The sequence below is a fragment of the Hemitrygon akajei genome, chromosome 5 (assembly GCF_048418815.1).
Source record: "Hemitrygon akajei chromosome 5, sHemAka1.3, whole genome shotgun sequence".
NCBI lineage: Eukaryota > Metazoa > Chordata > Chondrichthyes > Myliobatiformes > Dasyatidae > Hemitrygon > Hemitrygon akajei.
This window is the reverse complement of record NC_133128.1, coordinates 47,540,891-47,560,904: the sequence shown is the minus strand read 5'-3', so window position 1 is coordinate 47,560,904 and position 20,014 is coordinate 47,540,891. Positions and strand designations below refer to the sequence as shown.

General features: G+C 41.3%; 2 long non-coding RNA genes across 2 annotated transcripts in view; one reads left to right on the top strand and one right to left on the bottom strand.

Annotated features, from left to right (window-relative positions):
* The window catches only part of LOC140727754 (uncharacterized), a 65,352-nt gene extending 61,485 nt beyond the window's left edge, over window positions 1-3,867 (bottom strand). The window contains exon 1 of the long non-coding RNA XR_012098919.1: window positions 2,366-3,867. This is a non-coding gene — a long non-coding RNA (uncharacterized lncRNA). The remainder of the gene's footprint in view (window positions 1-2,365) is intronic.
* The window catches only part of LOC140727755 (uncharacterized), a 48,592-nt gene that overhangs the window by 4,916 nt on the left and 23,662 nt on the right, over window positions 1-20,014 (top strand). The window lies entirely within an intron of this gene.

Below are 20,014 nucleotides of genomic sequence, written 5' to 3'. Positions count from 1 at the left end.
CCCCCCCCCCCCATTTAATCCTAGCCTGATCAGGGGACAATTTCTGATGACCAATTAGCCTACCAACGGTAGGTGTTTGGACAGTGGGAGGAAATTGGAGCACCCAGAGGAAACCCACGCATTCACAGGGAGAACTCACAAACTCCTTACAGGCAGAGACAGGAATTGAACCCGGGTCACCTGTACTGTAAAGCGTTGTGCTAACTGCTACGTCACTGCGCCGCTGCTACTGTCATGTGGACATTGAGATAGCAACCCACACAGTGAAGTGTGTCACTTGCATCAAGGATGAGCTGGGAGCTGCCTGCAAAACCCCAGACCTCACATAACCACAGTGGCTAAGCCAAGGGAAGGAAGGTTGTGGTTACAGCTGTGAAGAACTGGTTTGGCGTGATGTGTAAGTTACCACAGACTCAACTCTACACCCAGTCGAGCACTACCAGACAGTTATTGAACTCGGGCTTATGTTCCTGAGTGTTATACTACCTATCATTTCAGCAGAAAGGAGAGATGAATAAACACTCTATTTGGTTCCTACTATCTTCCTGATCATGGCCATTCTGGGTCTGAGTTTCTTTGCAAGATTTTGAAGGTGGATCTTATATGAGAGAGTTTGATCTAGTGTGACTCCTAAGTACTTTGGGTGTGGATCGTTGGATAGCTGTTTCTCATTTAGCTTGATATTAAGTTTAAGTTTGGTTAGTCAGTTCTCCAGATAGAATATGGAAGTTACTGGTTTGTTGACATTCATATTTAGGTACCACTTTGAGAAGTAGTTGAATAGAGTTTTTAGATGACACTAAAAGAAGTAGCATGGTGGATGGTGAAGAAGGTCATCAAAAACTACAGGGTTCCTTGATCAACAGGCTGAGAAGTAGCAAATGACGTTTCATTTGGGTGAGTACGGTGTGTTCCATTTTGAAAAGTTAGATCCAGGTATGATTTTCACAGCGGACAACAGAGGCCTGGGGAGTGCTGACAAAAGAGGGTCTTAGCAAATTTCACATCACATGCCAGTGATAATAATTCTGATTCTGGTTCTTGGGGTACTGAAAGAGGAGTCACAGGTAGACAGGGCAGTGAACAAGGCTTTAGGCATGCTGGCCTTCCTAAGTCATTGAGTATAAAACTTGGGAGGCCGCAGTATGGTTCTGAGTGTTGATGGAGAGGCTGAACTTGGAGCCCTGAGTTCAGTATTGGTTGCCTTGCTACAGGAACGATGTTATTAAACTGAAAAGAGTACAGAAAAGATTTACAAATTGCTCAAAGTTCAAAGCAAGTTTTATTATCAGAGTACATACATGTCACCAGATACAGCCCTGAGATTCTTTTTCCTTCAGACATACTTAACAAATCTATAGAGCAGTAACTGTAAACAGGATCAATGAACAACAAGCTGTGCAAATGCAAATATAAATAAATTGCAATAAAAATGAGAGCATGAAATAACAAGATAAAGAGTCAAGATACTACCAGGACTTGAGAGAGAGGCTGGACAGGCGAGGACTTCATTCCTCAGGGCATAGGAGACTGAGAGGTATATAAAAAGCACAGATAGGATGGATGCACTCAGTTTTTTCACCAGGGTTGGGGTACCAGGAACTAGAAAAGATAGATACAGTACAAGGTGACAGGGAAAAGATTTAAGAGGAATTTCTGGCTCTTCCAGTTACCTTCTCGAAATGTTGGATTTGATCAGAAAGTTTTTCTTTTTTCTCTTTTTTCTCCTCTTTTTTGTTTAGTGGGGTTTTTTTTAATGTATCTTGAAGTTATATAAGTTTCTTTATCTTTTTTCTTCTTTTCATGGATAAGAGGAGAATCAATTATCTTTTCCTTTATCATATACTATTAGATTAATACTATGTATGATCTTGATAATGTTTATTTACCTTTTATATGAATTGTCATTGAAAAAGATCATTGAGATTATTCTCCTCTTGTTTATCTATATACGCTTTTATTTAATTAATAAAAAGATTGATAAAGAAAGAAAGAAAGAGGAATTTGAGGGAACGTGTTTTTTTTAAACACAGAGGGAGGTATATGTGCGGAATCTGCTGCCAGAGGAAGTTGTTGAGGCAGTTTCAACAACATTTTTTTAAAGGCATTTGGATAGGTACATGGATTGGAAATGTTACATAGAAACATAGAAACCCTACAGCACAATACAGGCCCTTTGGCCCACAAAGCTGTGCCGAACATGTCCTTACCTTAGAAACTACCTGGGGTTACCCATAGCCCTCTATTCTTCTAAGCTCCATGTACCTATCTAAAAGTCTCTTAAAAGACCCTATCGTATCCACCTCCACCACCGTTGCAGGCAGCCCATTCCACGCACTCACCACTCTCTGAGTAAAAAACTTACCCCTGACATCTCCAAAGTTCAGAAAGTTGTGGGTCAAATGGGATTATCATGACCAGCACGAGCCAGTTAGGCTGAAGCTCCTGTTTCCAAGCTGTCTAACTCTATGACTTTAATCAATACCTGAAGCATTGCTGAAGGGCAAGTTATTCAGTTCCGGGTCTCATGTACAAAGACTCTTAAGACATTGGAATTATTAGTTGTAGCAACATCAAGGGAGCTGTTATTCTTGTGCTAATGTACAAACAGCTCAACTGCTTCTGTTGAAATACTCTTAATCATTGACAAAGCAGGGGAAGCTCCTCTACTAACTACTGAACCGCTGTGGAACCTGGTTTCTTGCACTATCAGATTTCAAGACCATAATCAGATGATGTTATTGCCATATACAAAGTGAATACCACATTTCCTACAACAATGATATGCATTTCAAAAGCATTTTTGTTAGTTATAAAATTCTTTGGTGCCACTGGATGCTTTGAAAGGTACACTTTATCAGGGATATTGTAATACTGTGCAATAATTAAGATAATGGTGTCATTATTCATGCATTTAAGAAAACCAGAGCATTTTGCTTTCACCATTTTAAAGTAGGTATATGCTCCGAAACTGCACTGGCGGATGGACTGTAGGAAAGTAGTACAGAAGAGACAATAAACAAAAGAAGCAGCTTACGGTGGGGGGGGGCGGGGGGGTCTTAAGAGAACTCGCAAGGGTGAGGTCAGTCTGCCACACTACAACAGCACTCCCTTTGTCTGGGCTGATAGGTTATAGCTGATATGTTAAACTGCGAATCTGGAAAAACAAGTTTACAGGTGCTCAGAAAATTCAACTGCAGGTCATTGAACTAATTACAACTCAACCATTTGAAAAGCAGAGCTGCTAATTAATTGATGTTGTTTATTAATGTAGAATGCAAATAACTTAAGTGTACATCAGTTAAAATTAGGACTTCAGTTTCCTCTGGATGCAGAATTTCTTCCAAGGGTCAGAATGGGTGGGAAACAGTAACTGTTAACTCATATTGATAGCAGAAGTCTATGATAATTGCATTTGCCTTGCTTGGGGACAATGAAATTAATTGCCAAAGCCTCAGAACCTGTTTGCATTGTTTGCTAGTTAAAATGATGGTCTCAAATTTCCAATGCACCTAACAGACAATTACTCGTGTTGGAAGCTGCAGGGTATTTTAATTTGCTAATTTAACTACAAATATCAAAAAGTAGGCAGTTGGCAGGCAAATTCCTGTAAAGGGCTCTCTATGTGTGTAGCAAGTAGGGCCAAAGCACTTCCATCCCAATTATATGCCTAATTCCCTTCCCACCTGCCTTTTCCATCTGTCTCGTCATGGAGGAAGTTACAAAGTGGCACAGAGATCAGCTGTGATTACATTCAGTAAATCCTCTCACCCACTGGCACCTTAACCATTTGTAACTCCGATTTTAGGCAGGAGCCTAAATGGATAATTAATCAGAATCAGATTGATTATCACTGACATATGTCGTGAAACTTGGTATTTTGTGGCAGCAGTACCATGCAAGATGAAAAAAAATAACTACAGGTTACAATAATAAATAAACAGATAAGTAGATAGAAAGTGCAAGGAGGAATAACAATAATATCAATTTTTAAATCAGACAGGCATTATTGTACCCATGTACAGACAGGTAAGTAGAAGGAATGCACTGAGATTCAGATTAAATGAAACCAGGTGAAGGGGAAGAGAATGTTTTGGAACATGCTTACAGGCAAAGTCAGACATAAGGATGGGGACTTAGTTGGTAATAAGCTGTTCAGAGAGGCAAAATTTGCAAGTCTAGAGCAGGCTGATAGGAAAAATGACGAGTACAGGTGTTGGTTTAAGTGAGACGGGTCATGAGGTCCTGACATGGCATTCAGATAGAAGGGCAGGCAGAGACACCCACACCGTTTTGCAAACAAAAAAAGACACTGGCAAATTCATGCAAATATGAGTGTTTGTGATACACCACAGTTTTATGATGTTGGAAAGCATGACATTCTGCTTCGGGGATTAACTCTTTAGAGGCCTCTGTCGGTCAGGGCCAACCATGATGTTGCATCCCAGCTGTCCAGGTACGCAAGCCCGGGCAGTACAATATGGAGAACAAGTTGTTGCCCATGTATTGTAGAGGAATAATTTAGGCCTGGACCCTTCATCGGGACTCAAATGCTGCTCGACTGATTGAGTTCTTCCAGCTGTTTGCTTTTTGTTCATGATTTCTGTGTATTTTGAGTCTCCTTACATTAAAAATAACTGATGTATTTTACTGTTTTTCTTAATAAAGTAGGTTTAAGAGGTGATTGACTGGATGACTGAAGGTTTTAGAAAATTGATAACAAAAGTATTGTTTTGACAATATATAACTTCTGAATGATACAGTTTGGCACTGAAAAATACACATACCAGTGCAGAATCTCATATTAAAATGTTCAAGTGCTGGGGTACTCTGTACTTGAGATTTTAACACATGACATTTTAACAGCATTTCTCCTGTCAACCATTAACCTGTCCACGCAAAATACCATTGGAAGATTTTCAACTGCCATTTTGTCTTGCAAATTGATTCATTATAGATGTCTATCTGTGGAAAAAAAAGAGATTACAATGTATCTTTAAAGAGGTATTTCTGTAAATTACAATCAGTGACCAGTGATCAGAGTAGATAGATTTCAGGTAAAATTTTCAACTGGTATTTGTTGTAGATCTGAGCTTGAAGCAAAATATTTATACCGGTTTATGTTCAGGACTTGAATTGGTTCTGTTATACTGGTGCGAGATCTGGCCATCTTAGTATTTTCTCAACATCGGTGGGAACTTAAGAATTTGTAGTGCAGCACTGTTTTCTAATTGGATTATTCTTCACATTTGCTTTATAGTATCACTTTATTAAACATAACAATATCTTGGAAATAATATTATTATATTGTTTCAGTACTGCTGAAGCTATTAATGATTGAAACAGTTCACGATGCCTTGCTGTACTACCACAATTCCCTATTGGCGAATTGAAAATACTATTTAAAACTACCCTACTGAAATATTTCCCTGACATGCAGCAAATCTGTGACTTTGTTCAATGTTTACCCCATAATGAAAACTCCAGTTTAATGATTACTCTCTTTATAACTCTAATTATTATCAGCTTGCCATGATTTAATGGGAAATGCTGGTTCTCTCTTGGTATACTATTGCTGAATTGAGATAAAGGAAGGCATGTGACTAGCAATAAAAGTAATGAGTTTTGGACTGAGGGAGCAGAGATAACCAGGCTATTTCATCTTTTCAATGTCATGGGCACACCCTTGGGACAAGTAACCAATGAACCAAAGATTTTCCAACAAGTCATGTGGGTAATCTTTTGTGTATTAATGTGGGTTGTGCAATTGAGAGCATTTTAAAATAGTTCTTGATGGGATTATTTTTTCTGAATATAGGCCAGCAATTTTCCTGCTGTTAAAATTGAAAAGTCACATATCAGGAATTAAACATTAGACATCAATAGGTATTTCATTAACACAAGTGTACAAATACCCCACATTAGTAAGGCTTAGATGTTTAAATCTCGAAAGAATCAGCAATATTGCAAAAATTACAACTAAACTTTAAGAATCAGATCCTATTGCTAAACCATCTGGGAGTCAGGTTTTACTCCCTCGGGTATGCTCAAGAATCAAAACAACAAAAATAAAACAGAAGATGTTGTCACTGTGGTAGCATTGGTTATACTGGAAGTGGAACCAATTCACTGTCTGTTACTGTCACTGTTGTGGCATTGGTTATAAGTGGAACCAATTCATCCAATTCTGCTACCACACAAAAAAGTTGGGCCAGATAATGAAATAGCAGCAAGCATGTGACCTTTTCTGTGACCGCCCCCTTCAGCCCACCACCCCCATGCAGTTCAGTCTCGTATATTACGAACAGCTGGACTATTCTGTGCTATTTTTCATCAATTTCAATCTATACCAGGGGATCCCAACCTTTTTTGTGCCCTGGACCCTTACTATTAACTGAGGGGTTCACGAACCCCAGGTTAGAAACCCGTGATCTATGGACAGAAAGCCAAGGGCATTATATTGACTCGTTCTGGATATCTTGGGTTCTTGTCTGATCCCACTGATTTTGTCTGATAGCACAGAGCCTCACAAAATTCACCCAAATTTCATCCTTTTCCTTTAAAATTGAATATTTTGTTTCAAGAAAATATACATTTACACACAATGATCCTGCAAAGATAGAAACTGTAGCCAGTATCACTTTATTTATCACTTTCTTCCTAAATGAAACAGAAACACTGACCGCAACTTTCAATATACTAAAAAAATCAGCAAAGTTCAAAGTTCATAGTTCAAACTACAAAGTACATTTATTATCAAAGTATGTGTACATTTTACAATCATCAGATTCGCCTCCTTACAAGGCAGCCACAAAACAAGAAACCCTGAAGAACCCATTAAAAAAAAGACAAACACTCGATGTATAGAGAGGGAGGAAAAAAACAATCTTGCAAACAATAAAAGTTAGCAAATAACATTTAGAATGAAAGTGAGCTGAAATACATACTGCATAGATTGTAAATTGTCCCATGGTTAGGATAGGGTTAAATCGGGGTTGTCAAGGGCACAGCTTAAAGGGCCAGAAGCACCTACTTGGCTCTCTATCATTAAGTAAGTAAGTTAATAAGTAAATAAATAATTAAATGTGTATCTATAAATAAATCTGTTCCTATATTTTATGGTCTAAGAAAAATAAAGCAAAATTATAATATTCATAATGACAAAATCGAAGAGCAGAATCCTTGCTGAACAAGTGGGGCTAAACTGTGAAGTGAATAGTAACAATTTAATGTTTGATGGACTTGATGACAAGACTAATCCCATGGTCAGTCACAATACACCAGCTGATCATGGTTCAACTGGTTTGCAAGTCAGATTCAGATCAGCTGAATCTTTTAACCTTGGAACTTAATTAAAAACAGCAGAATGGATTTTGGAATGGTCGCACAGTGTGTTGAAACACCAAAATATAGACATATCATTTGGCTCGGCTGTATCATCATGTTGGTGTTGGCTTGAGGGTTCAAATACAGTGGGTACAGTTGACTATCAGCATAACTATTCTGATAAGCTGACTTCTGAACTATATGATATGCTAATTTATGATGCACGTCAGCTTGCCGTTGAGGGAGTGAACCTCTTTTGTTTACAGTGTATGGCAGATTTGGAATATGTTGCCTGCAAAATAACATGCATCAATTATTGGCTTTCAAAACTATGGGGAATCCTACCACTCAAGGAAATGTGCGTGCATTCTCTCCCTGGTGTCATTCCAAGAAAGAAAGATATTCAATAGAGAAGTGGAAACAGACTGCAAACTGTTTCAAATGTTTTCAACTCAAGGCTGGAAGAAACCTTAGCTCTTCTACCTTCACATTAACTGACAATGCAGTCCTTGACACAAGAGATTCTGCAGATACCATAAACCTTGCTATACACACACACACACACACACACACACACACACACACACACACACACACACTCTCTCTCTCTCACACACACACACACACACACTCTCTCTCTCACACACACACACACACACACACACACACTCTCTCTCTCACACACACACACACACACACACACACACACACACACACACACACATATATATATACATACATACATACATACATTTTGGGCAAAGGCCTTTCATCAGATATGGAAAGGAAAGGTTCGAGACCAGAAAAATGAGAATCGGGTTTAATATCACTGGCAAATGTTGTGAAATTTGTTGTTTTGTGGCTGGAATACAGTGCAATATGTAATCAAAAAACCTATACATTACAGTAAGAAATATATATGGTGGATTCCGGTTAATTGGAACACATCAAGACCAGTACATTTTGTCCCAATTAAGCAGCTGCTCCATTTAGCTGGAGATTAATAGAAATAGTGAAAAGGATGCAAAAAAAGACTATTGCAGTTTAACTGAGTAACAAATATGTATTTAAATGAAATACAGAACAAATTAGGACACTATCAATGCTACTTAAGTACTATAAAACTGTCTATTTGTTCCTAATAGCTTTCAATTTAGGAATTCATCCAGTGTATGATGCCATGTTCTTTTAATTAACTGTAAATGAACTAAATCAGCAGTTACCTAGTGCAGACAATGAGCTGTGTTCATAAATGCTGTTGACGATTGCATCCCCCAAATGTTCATTTTCATTGTAACATTCTAGCTGATTGTTAATACCCTGTACCTTCAAATTCTTCTCAGTTCTTAACTTGCTGAAGTAGTGAAATCGTTTCATTTTCATTCCCAGTCGTTTCTGGGAACTCCAAGCCTGAATGCTTGAAACTGCAGTGAGCAAAACAAATGTGAATTGTCTTACTGCTTATTTCCCAGCAATTACCAGTGAGCAAAATCACTGCTGTTTGAAAACAAACACGCAAAACTGATGCTGTTTAAAAACTGTTTGCTCTAAGCACAGTGTAGTGTCTAACAGCCATGCAAATGTACACGGCTCTAGTCCTGACGAAGGGTCTCGGCCCGAAACGTCGACAGTACTTCTCCTTATAGATGCTGCCTGGCCTGCTGTGTTCCACCAGCATTTTGTGTGTGTTGTTTGAATTTCCAGCATCTGCAGATCTCCTCATGGATGCTAGTTAGAAAGAGTTTGGCAATAGACTCCTGTCCCAATTAAACAGAATAATATCCAAATAAGTGAAGGGGGACCTGTCTATTTTCTTGATTAGTTTTTATTCTTTAAGAGTTGTCCCAAATAAGCGGCTGCCCCAATTAACCAAAATCTACTGTTTATACAAATTAAATTAAATAAGTAATGCACAAAGGAGAAAATAATATAGTGAGGTAGTGTACATAGGCTCATGTTCCTAAAGCATTCCATGTGTGTCTTCAGGCTCCTGTACCTCCTCCTTGATGGCAGCAATAAGAAGAGGGCATGTTCTGGGTAATGGAGATCCTTAATTATGCCCCTTTTAAGATATCGCCTTTAGTAACATGTTGCTGGGGAGGCTAGTTCCCACAATGGAGCTAGCTGAATTTGCAACTTCCTGCAGCTTTTTCTCATCCTGTGCAGTGGCCCCTCCCTACCAGACCGCGATGCAACCAGTTAGAATGCGTTCCACAGTACATCTGTAGAAATGTTTAAGTTCCTTTGTTGACATACCAAGTCTCCTCAGACCCCTTTTGAAAAACAGCTGCAGTCATGCCTTCTTTGTAACTGTATCAGTATGCTGGGCCCAGGATAGATCTTCAGAGATGTCGACAAACAGGAACTTGAAACTGCTCACATTTTCCTCTGTGTATGCTCCCTCAACGTTCCTTTTCTAAAATCCACAATCAATTCCTTGGTCTTACTGATGTTGAGTGCAAGGTTGAATGCAAGAAGTTGGGAGGAGGGAAGGAGTACAAACTGGCAGGTGATACGTGAGAATAGGTGAGGGGGAAGTAGGGATGATCTGAGAAGCGTGAGGTGACAGGTGGACAATAGACAATAGGTGCAGAAGTAGACCATTCGGCCCTTCGAGCCTACACTGCCATTCTGAGATCATGGCTGATCATCTACTATCAATACCCGGTTCCTGCCTTGTCCCAATATCCTTTGATTCCCCTATCCATAAGATACCTATCTAGCTCCTTCTTGAAAGCATCCAGAGAATTGGCCTCCACTGCCTTCCGAGGCAGTGCATTCCAGACCCCCACAACTCTCTGGGAGAAGAAGTTTTTCCTTAACTCTGTCCTAAATGACCTACCCCTTATTCACAAACCATGCCCTCTGGTACTGGACTCTCCCAGCATCTGGAACATATTTCCTGCCTCTATCTTGTCCAATCCCTTAATAATCTTATATGTTGCAATCAGATCCCCTCTCAATCTCCTTAATTCCAGTGTGTACAAGCCCAGTCTCTCTAACCTCTCTGCGTAAGACAGTCCAGACATCCCAGGAATTAACCTTGTGAATCTACGCTGCACTTCCTCTACAGCCAGGATGTCCTTCCTTAACCCTGGAGACCAAAACTGTACACAATACTCCAGGTGTGGTCTCACCAGGGCCCTGTACAAATGCAAGAGGATTTCCTTGCTCTTGTACTCAATTCCCTTTGTAATAAAGGCCAACATTCCATTAGCCTTCTTCACTGCCTGCTGCACTTACTCATTCACCTTCAGTGACTGATGAACAAAGACTCCTAGATCTCTTTGCATTACTCCCGTATTTGTATTATGTGGAAGAGGTAAGGAGCTGAAGAAGAAGGGATCTGATAGAAGAGGACAGTGTACTACGAAATAAAGAGAATAAGATGGGGAACAAAAGGGAAGGGATGGGCAGGAGAAGAGAAGGGAAGGGATGGGCAGGAGAGGAGAAGGGGAGGGATGGGTAGGAGAGGAGAAGGGAAGGAATGGGTAGGAGAAGAGAAGGGAAGGGATGGGTAGGAGAGGAGAAGGGAAGGGATGGGCAGGAGAGGAGAAGGGAAGGGATGGGTAGGAGAAGAGAAGGGAAGGGATGGGTAGGAGAGGAGAAGGGAAGGGATGGGTAGGAGAAGAGAAGGGGAGGGATGGGCAGGAGAGGAGAAGGGGAGGGATGGGCAGGAGAGGAGAAGGGAAGGGATGGGCAGGAGAAGAGAAGGGAAGGGATGGGCAGGAGAAGAGAAGGGAAGGTATGGGCAGGAGAGGAGAAGGGAAGGGATGGGCAGGAGAGGAGAAGGGGAGGGATGGGTAGGAGAAGAGAAGGGAAGGGATGGGCAGGAGAGGAGAAGGGAAGGGATGGGCAGGAGAAGAGAAGGGAAGGGATGGGCAGGAGAGGAGAAGGGAAGGGATGGGCAGGAGAGGAGAATGGGAGGGATGGGTAGGAGAAGAGAAGGGAAGGGATGGGCAGGAGAGGAGAAGGGAAGGGATGGGCAGGAGAGGAGAAGGGAAGGGATGGGTAGGAGAAGAGAAGGGGAGGGATGGGTAGGAGAAGAGAAGGGGAGGGATGGGCAGGAGAGGAGAAGGGGAGGGATGGGTAGGAGAAGAGAAGGGGAGGGATGGGTAGGAGAAGAGAAGGGGAGGGATGGGCAGGAGAAGAGAAGGGAAGTGATGGGTAGGAGAGGAGAAGGGAAGGGATGGGCAGGAGAGGAGAAGGGAAGGGATGGGTAGGAGAGGAGAAGGGAAGGGATGGGCAGGAGAGGAGAAGGGGAGGGATGGGCAGGAGAAGAGAAGGGGAGGGATGGGGAGCACTTGTATGGATTGGAACAAAAAAAGAACTGGTGGGAACAGAGGGGATGGTTACCAAAAGTTGGAGAAATCATTGTTGATCTAGTTGGAGACTACCCAGAAAGAGTATGAGGTGTCACTCCCTGAGTCTGGCCTCATTGTAGCCATGGACAGACACGTCCATGTGGATAGCAGAGCCACGCAGTCCTTGCTCTTCTCTGGGTTTGCAGCTGCAGATGGCAAATTTAAAGAAGGTCAGCATCATCACATCATCAAAGTGTTTCTCAATATTCTGAGTGGATTGTTGTGCTTACTCAGGGACCTTCCCACTCATGTGGCAACTTTTCCTATTGTCAACTCATTGCTCATTCACACCCTGAGGTTGTGTTGCAAGACAAATGCTTGCTCATATTTTTCTAAAGCAAAGGAATGGAGAAATTCTGTGGAAAGGAGAATAGGAAGAGAACTAGAAGATTAGTGTTTCTGGGGGTTCTTAGTTGGAATTGCAATCAAATGCTAAAAGTGTGAACACGTTTATCTATCAGAACTCATCAAGAATTGGTGTGCAAACTTAGTGTTAGATAGGAGTTTTAGATATGAGGAAATTATTGGGAGATCACCCGAGCAAACCTTACTGTTCTTTAAGCTGAAAGGTAGCTATTGCAAGAATGATTTTACTCTACTGATTTTAGAAATTTGATGGTGCAGTTCACCATCACCTTCTCAAAAGCAATGAAGACTGGGCAATAAATGATGATGGATTTGCCAATAGTGCCCACATCACAAGAATAAAATAATTCAGGGATAAAATACAGGTAGATCCAGAGGATGCAAGAGGGAGATAAAGGCAATCTATCTTGATGACATGCAACTGTATTAGATTGGCAAGACTGTTGCAGGGTCCATGGATCCTTTGCTTGGCGAAATTGGTCCATGGGGTATAAAAGGTTGGGAACCCCTGGTTAGCAGTCTGAATGAGGCTGAAATAGCTGTTGCTGAAAGAGATATATTTGGAGGCAGTGGATTATGGAGCCTATGAGAAAGGCCAAAGACAATGAATTTGGTCTTCCTCAATTTTTAAATGGAACTGATCCAAACTGAATGTTAGAAAAACAGTGGAGAATTTAAGGAAACTGTTGAAAGGACAAAACTAAGCTTTGTCCGTGAAAGCTGATGCTTGACTTCATCAAGCCTCAATGAAGAAGCAGGAGATGAGCATGCTTTGGGGTACCCTGGCACTCGTTATAAAAGTGTAAATGAAGCGTAGATCATGCAGACTTACCAAACAGGAGCACAGAAGAGAGGCAGTAAAGAAGAGTGGTGTCGCTAATTTTTGGATTAGCTACAAGGAGCTCAAGTAAAGCACCACTGTCACACAATAGAGAATGTAATTTATGAGTAGGACTATGTCTGTGCTGTGAAACAAGGGGGGCAAAACATGATTGGAGAGTTTCAAACAAGAGACGGCAAGAAAGTTTAAATACATTTTATTTTGGAGAGGAAGAGAGACAGAGTTGCGGGGCTGAGGAGTGAAGGATTTTTGAAGAAGGTTTTGTACTGATAGTGCTTAAAAAAGTAGAAATCGTACCTGAGGACATTTTCAAAGTCCAAAGAAGCCAGGCAATGAAGCTGAACGGATACCAATTTAGTAGGAGCTTCATAGTATGCAAACAATTTCAAGTGCCCAATTAAGAAAGGAACAGTGCACGACATGGGAATGTGAACAATTACATACAACAGGGATTTTAAAGAAGTAGACCTACTTCTATTAAAGCTGAGAAAACTTATTTGACATGCAATAACCATTTCAAAGTTTTGGAAGTGCTTTCCCAGGTCCAAAGTAGTTTGTAGTTAATAGCATTTTAACATTTTTCACTAAGAGAATGGACAATTAGAAAAAATGATGAAATATGAGGGCAGTCCAGCCAATAACATAAAGCAGTATACCAAAAGGTTTTTTTTCAGTTATATAAAGAGTAAAAGGGATGTGAGATTTGATATTGGACCACTTGAAAATGATGCTGGTGGGGTAATAATGGGGCACAAAGAAATGACAGATGAATAGCATGAATTGCATCTGTCTTCACTGTGGAAGACACTAGCAGTGTGCCAGAGGTCAGGGAGCAGGAGTGAGTGCCATTGCTATTACAAAGGAAAGAGTTCTAGGCAAACTCAAAGGTCTTCAGGTGGATAAGCCACCTGGACCAGACGGACTACATCCCAGAGTCCTGAGAGAGGTTGCTGAAGAAATAATGGATGTATTGACCATGATCTTTCAAGAATCACTTGATTCTGGCATGGTCCCAGAGGACTGGAAGATTGAAAATGTCATTCCACTCTTTAAGAAAAGAGAAAGGCAAAAGAGAGGAAATTATAGGCCTATTAGCCTAATCACAGTGGCTGGGAAAGTGTTGGAGTCTGTTATTAAGGATGAGGTTTCGAAATACTTGGAGACTAATGATAATGTAAGTCAAAGACAGTATGTTTTTTGTAAAGGGAAATCTTGCCTGACAAATCTGTTAGAGTTCTACAAGAAAGTAACAGGCAGGGTGGACAAAGGAGAGGCAGTGGATGTCATTTACATGGATTTTTAGAAGGCATTTGATAAGGGGCCACACATGAGGCTGCTTAACAAAATAAAATCCTATGACGTTACAGGAAAGATCCTGGCATGGACAGAGGAATGGCTGACAGGCAGGAGGCAGTGAGTGGGAACTTCTGGTTGGCTGCCAGTGACTAGTGGTGTTCCTCAGGGTCCATATTGGGACCGCTGCTTTTCACAATGTTTGTCAATGATTTAGATAATGGAATTGATGGCTTTGTGGCAAAGTTTGCAGATGTTGTGTTATGAACCCCATAACTGGGTCACTTACCAGCAAAGATAGAGAGGTCCGTTGAAGTCTGATGATACTATTTTTAACAGTATTTATTAGTAAAAATACACAAGAATAATATCAATGCAAATATACAGATAATATAGGTCGTCAATACTAAATCTAAAAGTGCGGGTATAATAATAATCAATAAGAAATAAGCTCTGTCGTTGTCTAGGGGATAATGTATTGTCCGATGGAAATATAAAGTTCACTCAGTTCATGCAGGCTGCAGCCGTTGGGGACCGCTGTGTTGCAATGGTTGGAGAAAGAGAGAGATTTGGAGAAAAACTTGCCGACTTTCCTTTAATGATTTTGATCCGTCAGGAGTCTCGTTGTCGTGGCCTTTCACTTGTGGCCTCTCCTTTAGCTAAACCGTTCTTCCGTGATGAGCCAGCCACCCTGGCAAGGGAGGACGCACACGAGCTCTCACCGGCGTTCGTTATAAAATGCTATTACGGGATTTCTAGCGTTTCTCCTGGTGCGTCTAAAGGGGTTGTTCCCCAGACCCCTCTTTTATCCTTATTCACGGGGTCTCAGATGTCAATCAGGTTGGGATGATGCAATCCCTCAACCAGACCACTCTGGTTGTCCCCTGAAGGGTTTCAATGACCAGTACAGTACTCAATACACAATTCCTTCTCCAAGAGACAATAGCAGTAATCAGTGGTTCCGTTCCGCTGAGGTCAGGACACATTCCAAACCTTGTGTATTCTGCGTGTCTCTCTCTCATTTCCTGGGTCCCAGACCCGAATTAATAGCGATCTTGCGATTCTCAAAAAGGAGGGGGCGACTTTGTACCCTTCGGCCCCTCAGAGTTGCTTCACATTCATAACAATACTAAGATAGGTGGGGGGTAGATAGTGCTGAGGAAGCAATGCGAATGCAGCAGGACTTAGACAAGTTGAAAGAATGGGCAAAAAAGTGGCAGATGGAATACAGTGTTGGGAGATGTATGATAATGCATTTTGGTAAAAGGAACAATAGTGCAGGCTGTTATCTAAGTGGGAAGAAGGTTCAAATATCAGAGGTGCAGAGGGACTTAAAGTCCTTCTGCAAGACTCCCAGAAGGTTAACTTACAGGTTGAGTCTGTGGTAAAGAAGGCAAATGTAATGTTGGCATTTATTTCAAGGGGAATAGAATTTAAAAGCAAGGAGGTAATGCTGATTCTTTATAAGACACTCGTCAGACTGCAGTTGGATTATTGTCAACAGTTTTGGGCGCCATATCTCAGAAAGGATGTGTTGTCATTGGAGAGAGTCCAGAGGAGGTTCATGATGATGGTTCCGGGAATGAAGAGGTTAACATATGTGGAGCAATTGGCAACTTTGGCCTGTACTCACTGGAATTTAGAAGAATGTTGTGGGAGGATCTCATTGAAACCTACTGTATGTTGAAAGGACAAGATAGAGTGGATGGGGAGAGCATGTTTCCTATGGTTAGGGTAACCATAACTAGACAGCACAGCTTCAAAATTGAGAGGCGACCCTTTAGAACAGAGGTAAGAAGGAATTTTCTTTTAGCCAGAGAGTAGTGAATCTGTGGAATGCTCGACCACAGACTGCGGTGGAGGCCAAGTGTCTATGTATATTTGAGGTGGAAGTTGATAGTTTCCTGATCGGTCAAGGCATCAAAGGTTGTGGCGAGAAGGTAGGTGTATGGAGTTGAGTGGGATCTGGGATCAGCCTTGATGGAATGGCAGAGCAGACTCGATGGGCTGAATGGTCTAATTCTGCTCCTACATCTTATGGTTTTATGGTCTAAATGGACAATGGTAGCTGGAAAAGCTGTACAATGAATATATGTTGTTCTATGATGAATTTCATTTACTTTTGAACTCAAAGTTAGACCAGGCGATCTTGGGATAGTAGACAGCATCTCCTCCATTTCCTCTAAAAAACCAAAGCTTTGCTAGGCCCAGCAAGAGACTTCCTAAGTCCATTCATGGAGGATACTTACTCTACACCTACTACACAATTCAGCAAGTGACCACTTTTGTTTAAGTTGATAATGTTGTAAGGATGAACACAGTCAACTTTGAATGTCCCTTTGATTAAACTAAAATGCAAATCAGTAAGAGTCTTTAAATTATTATGCTGTAACATGAAATCAGAAATAATCAAAATTCTCTGCAACAGAATAGCTACAGAGAATTTACAGCACATGGATGGAGAACAAGTCTGCACACCTAATATATGAACTCCTGTAACAATAGTAAAGTGACATCTTATACAGAAGTTAAGAAAATAGTTCTGGGCTGAACATATGCTCTATATAGATTTTCGTGCCTTAATAAGGTTGTAACCCTCCATTCAATTAAAATTATTTTTTTAAAACCCTGAAAGAAGTGTAAGGTAACAACTTTTACCTTCTATTTGTGTTTATCTGTAACCATTAGACAAGGACGAAGACAAGGGTCGGTGATGATATTAGCAGAACTCTGTAGCTTATTGATAATCACGGTCAAGGTTCAGACATAAAAATGAACAATAGGGTGAAGTACAGCAGTACACAGTACAGATGTAATTATAATGGAGTAAATCGTTAACTGCTTCAGCAGAAGCGAGGATGAACTTGGCAAGATCCCTCCAACCAGAATTGTATACTCTTATCTGATAATAGTTTCTGTTTTATCAGCATATTAATCATATTTATCGATTATTTACTGCTGAAGCAGAACAAAATGTGCCAACAAATTCTGATTTGAGGTAAAAATTAACCAAATATAGTTTAAAGTACACGTTCTATTAGCCAGATCTCGAAGGGTAAAGTTAATTGTTTCATCTATGGGTGTGTTAAGAAGGAATTTTATTTTAAACTGTTCCTACCTTCAATCTCTATGCTGCCATGACCACCTGTCAATGGTGACATTTACTCAAGTTGGGTCAGAGTCAAAATGAAATATTTTCTTGAAGGAGGGTAAAACTCCTTCCCAGCAAGAACAATCATCTGCACAATCATCCTAACCTATTGTTTGACTAAAAGCCTCCTCCAAAGAATTTCTGGAGGCATGGAAAGAGTTTGAAGCGCCACTTACACCTGAATTATTCCAACTGACAGTACGATTGATTTGCAATTTGCAACATACCTGTTCCCTCTAGTAATAAAAGTAGGTGCTTTAATTTGGTTTAGTTACAAGCTCAAGTTTCAGTTGAATTGTCATTCAGCCATACACTTGAACACAGCCAAGCACAGTTAGTACAGTGAGAATGGCTCAAGAGATGTGTTGTGACCTTAAGCCTCCCTGATACCCACATCTGCAGCTCCTCAGAAAACATGTTAAGGAACTGGAGCAAACACGAGGAAATCTGCAGATGCTGGAAATTCAAACAACAACACACACTAGGCAGCATTTGCTGCCTGGCCTGCTGTGTTCTACCAGCATTTTGTGGGTGTTGTTGTTTTAAGGAACTGGAGCTGCAGTTTGATGACCTTTGGCTCATTCCCGAGATTGATTGATGGGGGCTACAGGGAGGTAGTCACCCCAGGAGGCAGGTAACTGGGTGACTGACAGGAGAAGGAAGGGAAATGGGCAGGCAGTGCCGAGTACCCCTGTGGCCATTCCCCTCAATAATAAGTATGCTGTTTTGGATACTGATGGGCCAGGTTACCCGCCAAGGCAGAACGGCTGCAATTAGGCCTCTGGCACTGTGGCTCAGAAGAGAAGAGAGGTGAAGAAGACTGCAGTGGTGACAGGAGATTCCTTATTTAGAGGAATAGAGACAAGATTCTGACAGAGACACCCAGAGGGAATGTTGTCTCCCAGGCGCCAGGGCCAGGGATGTCGTAGATCGGGTCCATGGCATTTTAAAGGGGGAGTCTTGGCAAATATTGGCACTGATGACACAGGTGGGAAAGCTGAGGTGGTCCTGAAGAGAGATAGGTAGGAAGCTGAAAAGCAGGACTGCAAGGATAGTAATCTCTGGATTGCTGCCTGTGCCACGTGCCAGTGACAGTAAGAATAGAATGATTTGGCAGATAAATTCATGGTTGATGAACTGGTGCCAGGTACAAGGAGTTCCGATTTCTGGATCATTGGGACCGACTCTAGGGAAGGTATGACCTGTACAAAAGGGGCAGGTAACACTTGCACCCGGGAGGGGGGGGGGGACAAATATCCTTGTAGGCAGGTTTGCTAGAGCTGTTTGTGAGGGATTAAACTAGCTTGGCAGTGGGGTGAGAACTGGAGCTGAGGATGAAGCAGTTGGTTTACAAACAGAGGCAGTATGTAGTGAGTCTACTAGCTAGGACAGGCCGATGACAGGGCAAAATTTCGGTCAACAGGATTGGTTGCAATGTAAGGGAGGGACAAAAATCAATAAGGGTAATGAGTAAAGGACTGATGGTTTTATATTTTGAATGCACACAGCATACAGAATAACGTAGATGAACTTGTTAAACAGTTAGAGATTGGCAGGTTTGACATTGTGGCATTACTGAATTGTGTATGAAAGAAGATTATAGCTGGGAACTTAACATCCAAGGATAACCATTGTATCAAAATGACTGGCAGGTAGGCAGAGGGCGTGGGGTAGCCCTGTTGGTAAAAAGCAAAATCAAATCACTAGAAAGGTGTGACACAGGATCAGAAAGTGTAGAATCATGATGGGTAGAGCTAAGAAACTGAAAGGGTAAAGAGAACCTGGTGGGATCAATTACAATGGGAGATAGAAAATGCATGTGGAAAGGGCAGTGTTACAATAGTCATGAGGGATTTCAATATGTAGGAAGATGGGGAAAATCAGGTTGGTGCTGGATTCCAAGGAGGAAATTTGTAGATTGCCTACGAGATGGCTTTTTAGAGCAGCTCATGGTTGAGCTCACTAGGGAATCAGCTATTCTGGACTGTGTGTTGTGCAATGAACCAGAACTGATTACAGAGTTTAAGGCAAAGGAACCCTTAGGGACCAGTGATCATATTTTGATAGAATTCACCCTGCAATTTGAGAGGGTGAAGCTAAAGTCAGGTGTATCAGTATTAAGGGAATTACAGGGCCATGAGGGAAGAGCTGGCCAAAGTTGATTGTAAGGGTCACTAGCAGGGATGACGGCAGAACAGCAATGGCCAGGGTTTCTGGGAGCAATTCAGAAGGCATAGGATAGATACATCCCAAAGAAGAGGTATTCTAAAGGCAGGATGACGCAGCTGTAGCTGACAAGGGAAGTCAAAGCCAACATAAAATCGAAAAGCAGAGCATATAATAAAGTGAAAATTAATGGGAAGTTAGAGGAATGGGAAAACTTTAAAACCCATGGAAGACGAGTAAAAAAAGTCATAAAAAGGAAAAAGATGGAATATGAAGGTGAGATAGCCAATAATATTAAAGAGGATACCAAAAGTTGCTTCAGATATATAAAGGATAAAAGAGAGGTGAGAGCAGATATTGGACTGCTGGAAAATAATGCTGGAGAGGAAAATGACAGACAAACTGAATAAGTCCTTAACATCAGTTTTCATTGTGGAAGACACTAGCAGTATGCCAGAAGTTTGAGAGTGTCAGGGGGCAATAGTGACTGAAGTTGTCTGGGAGAAG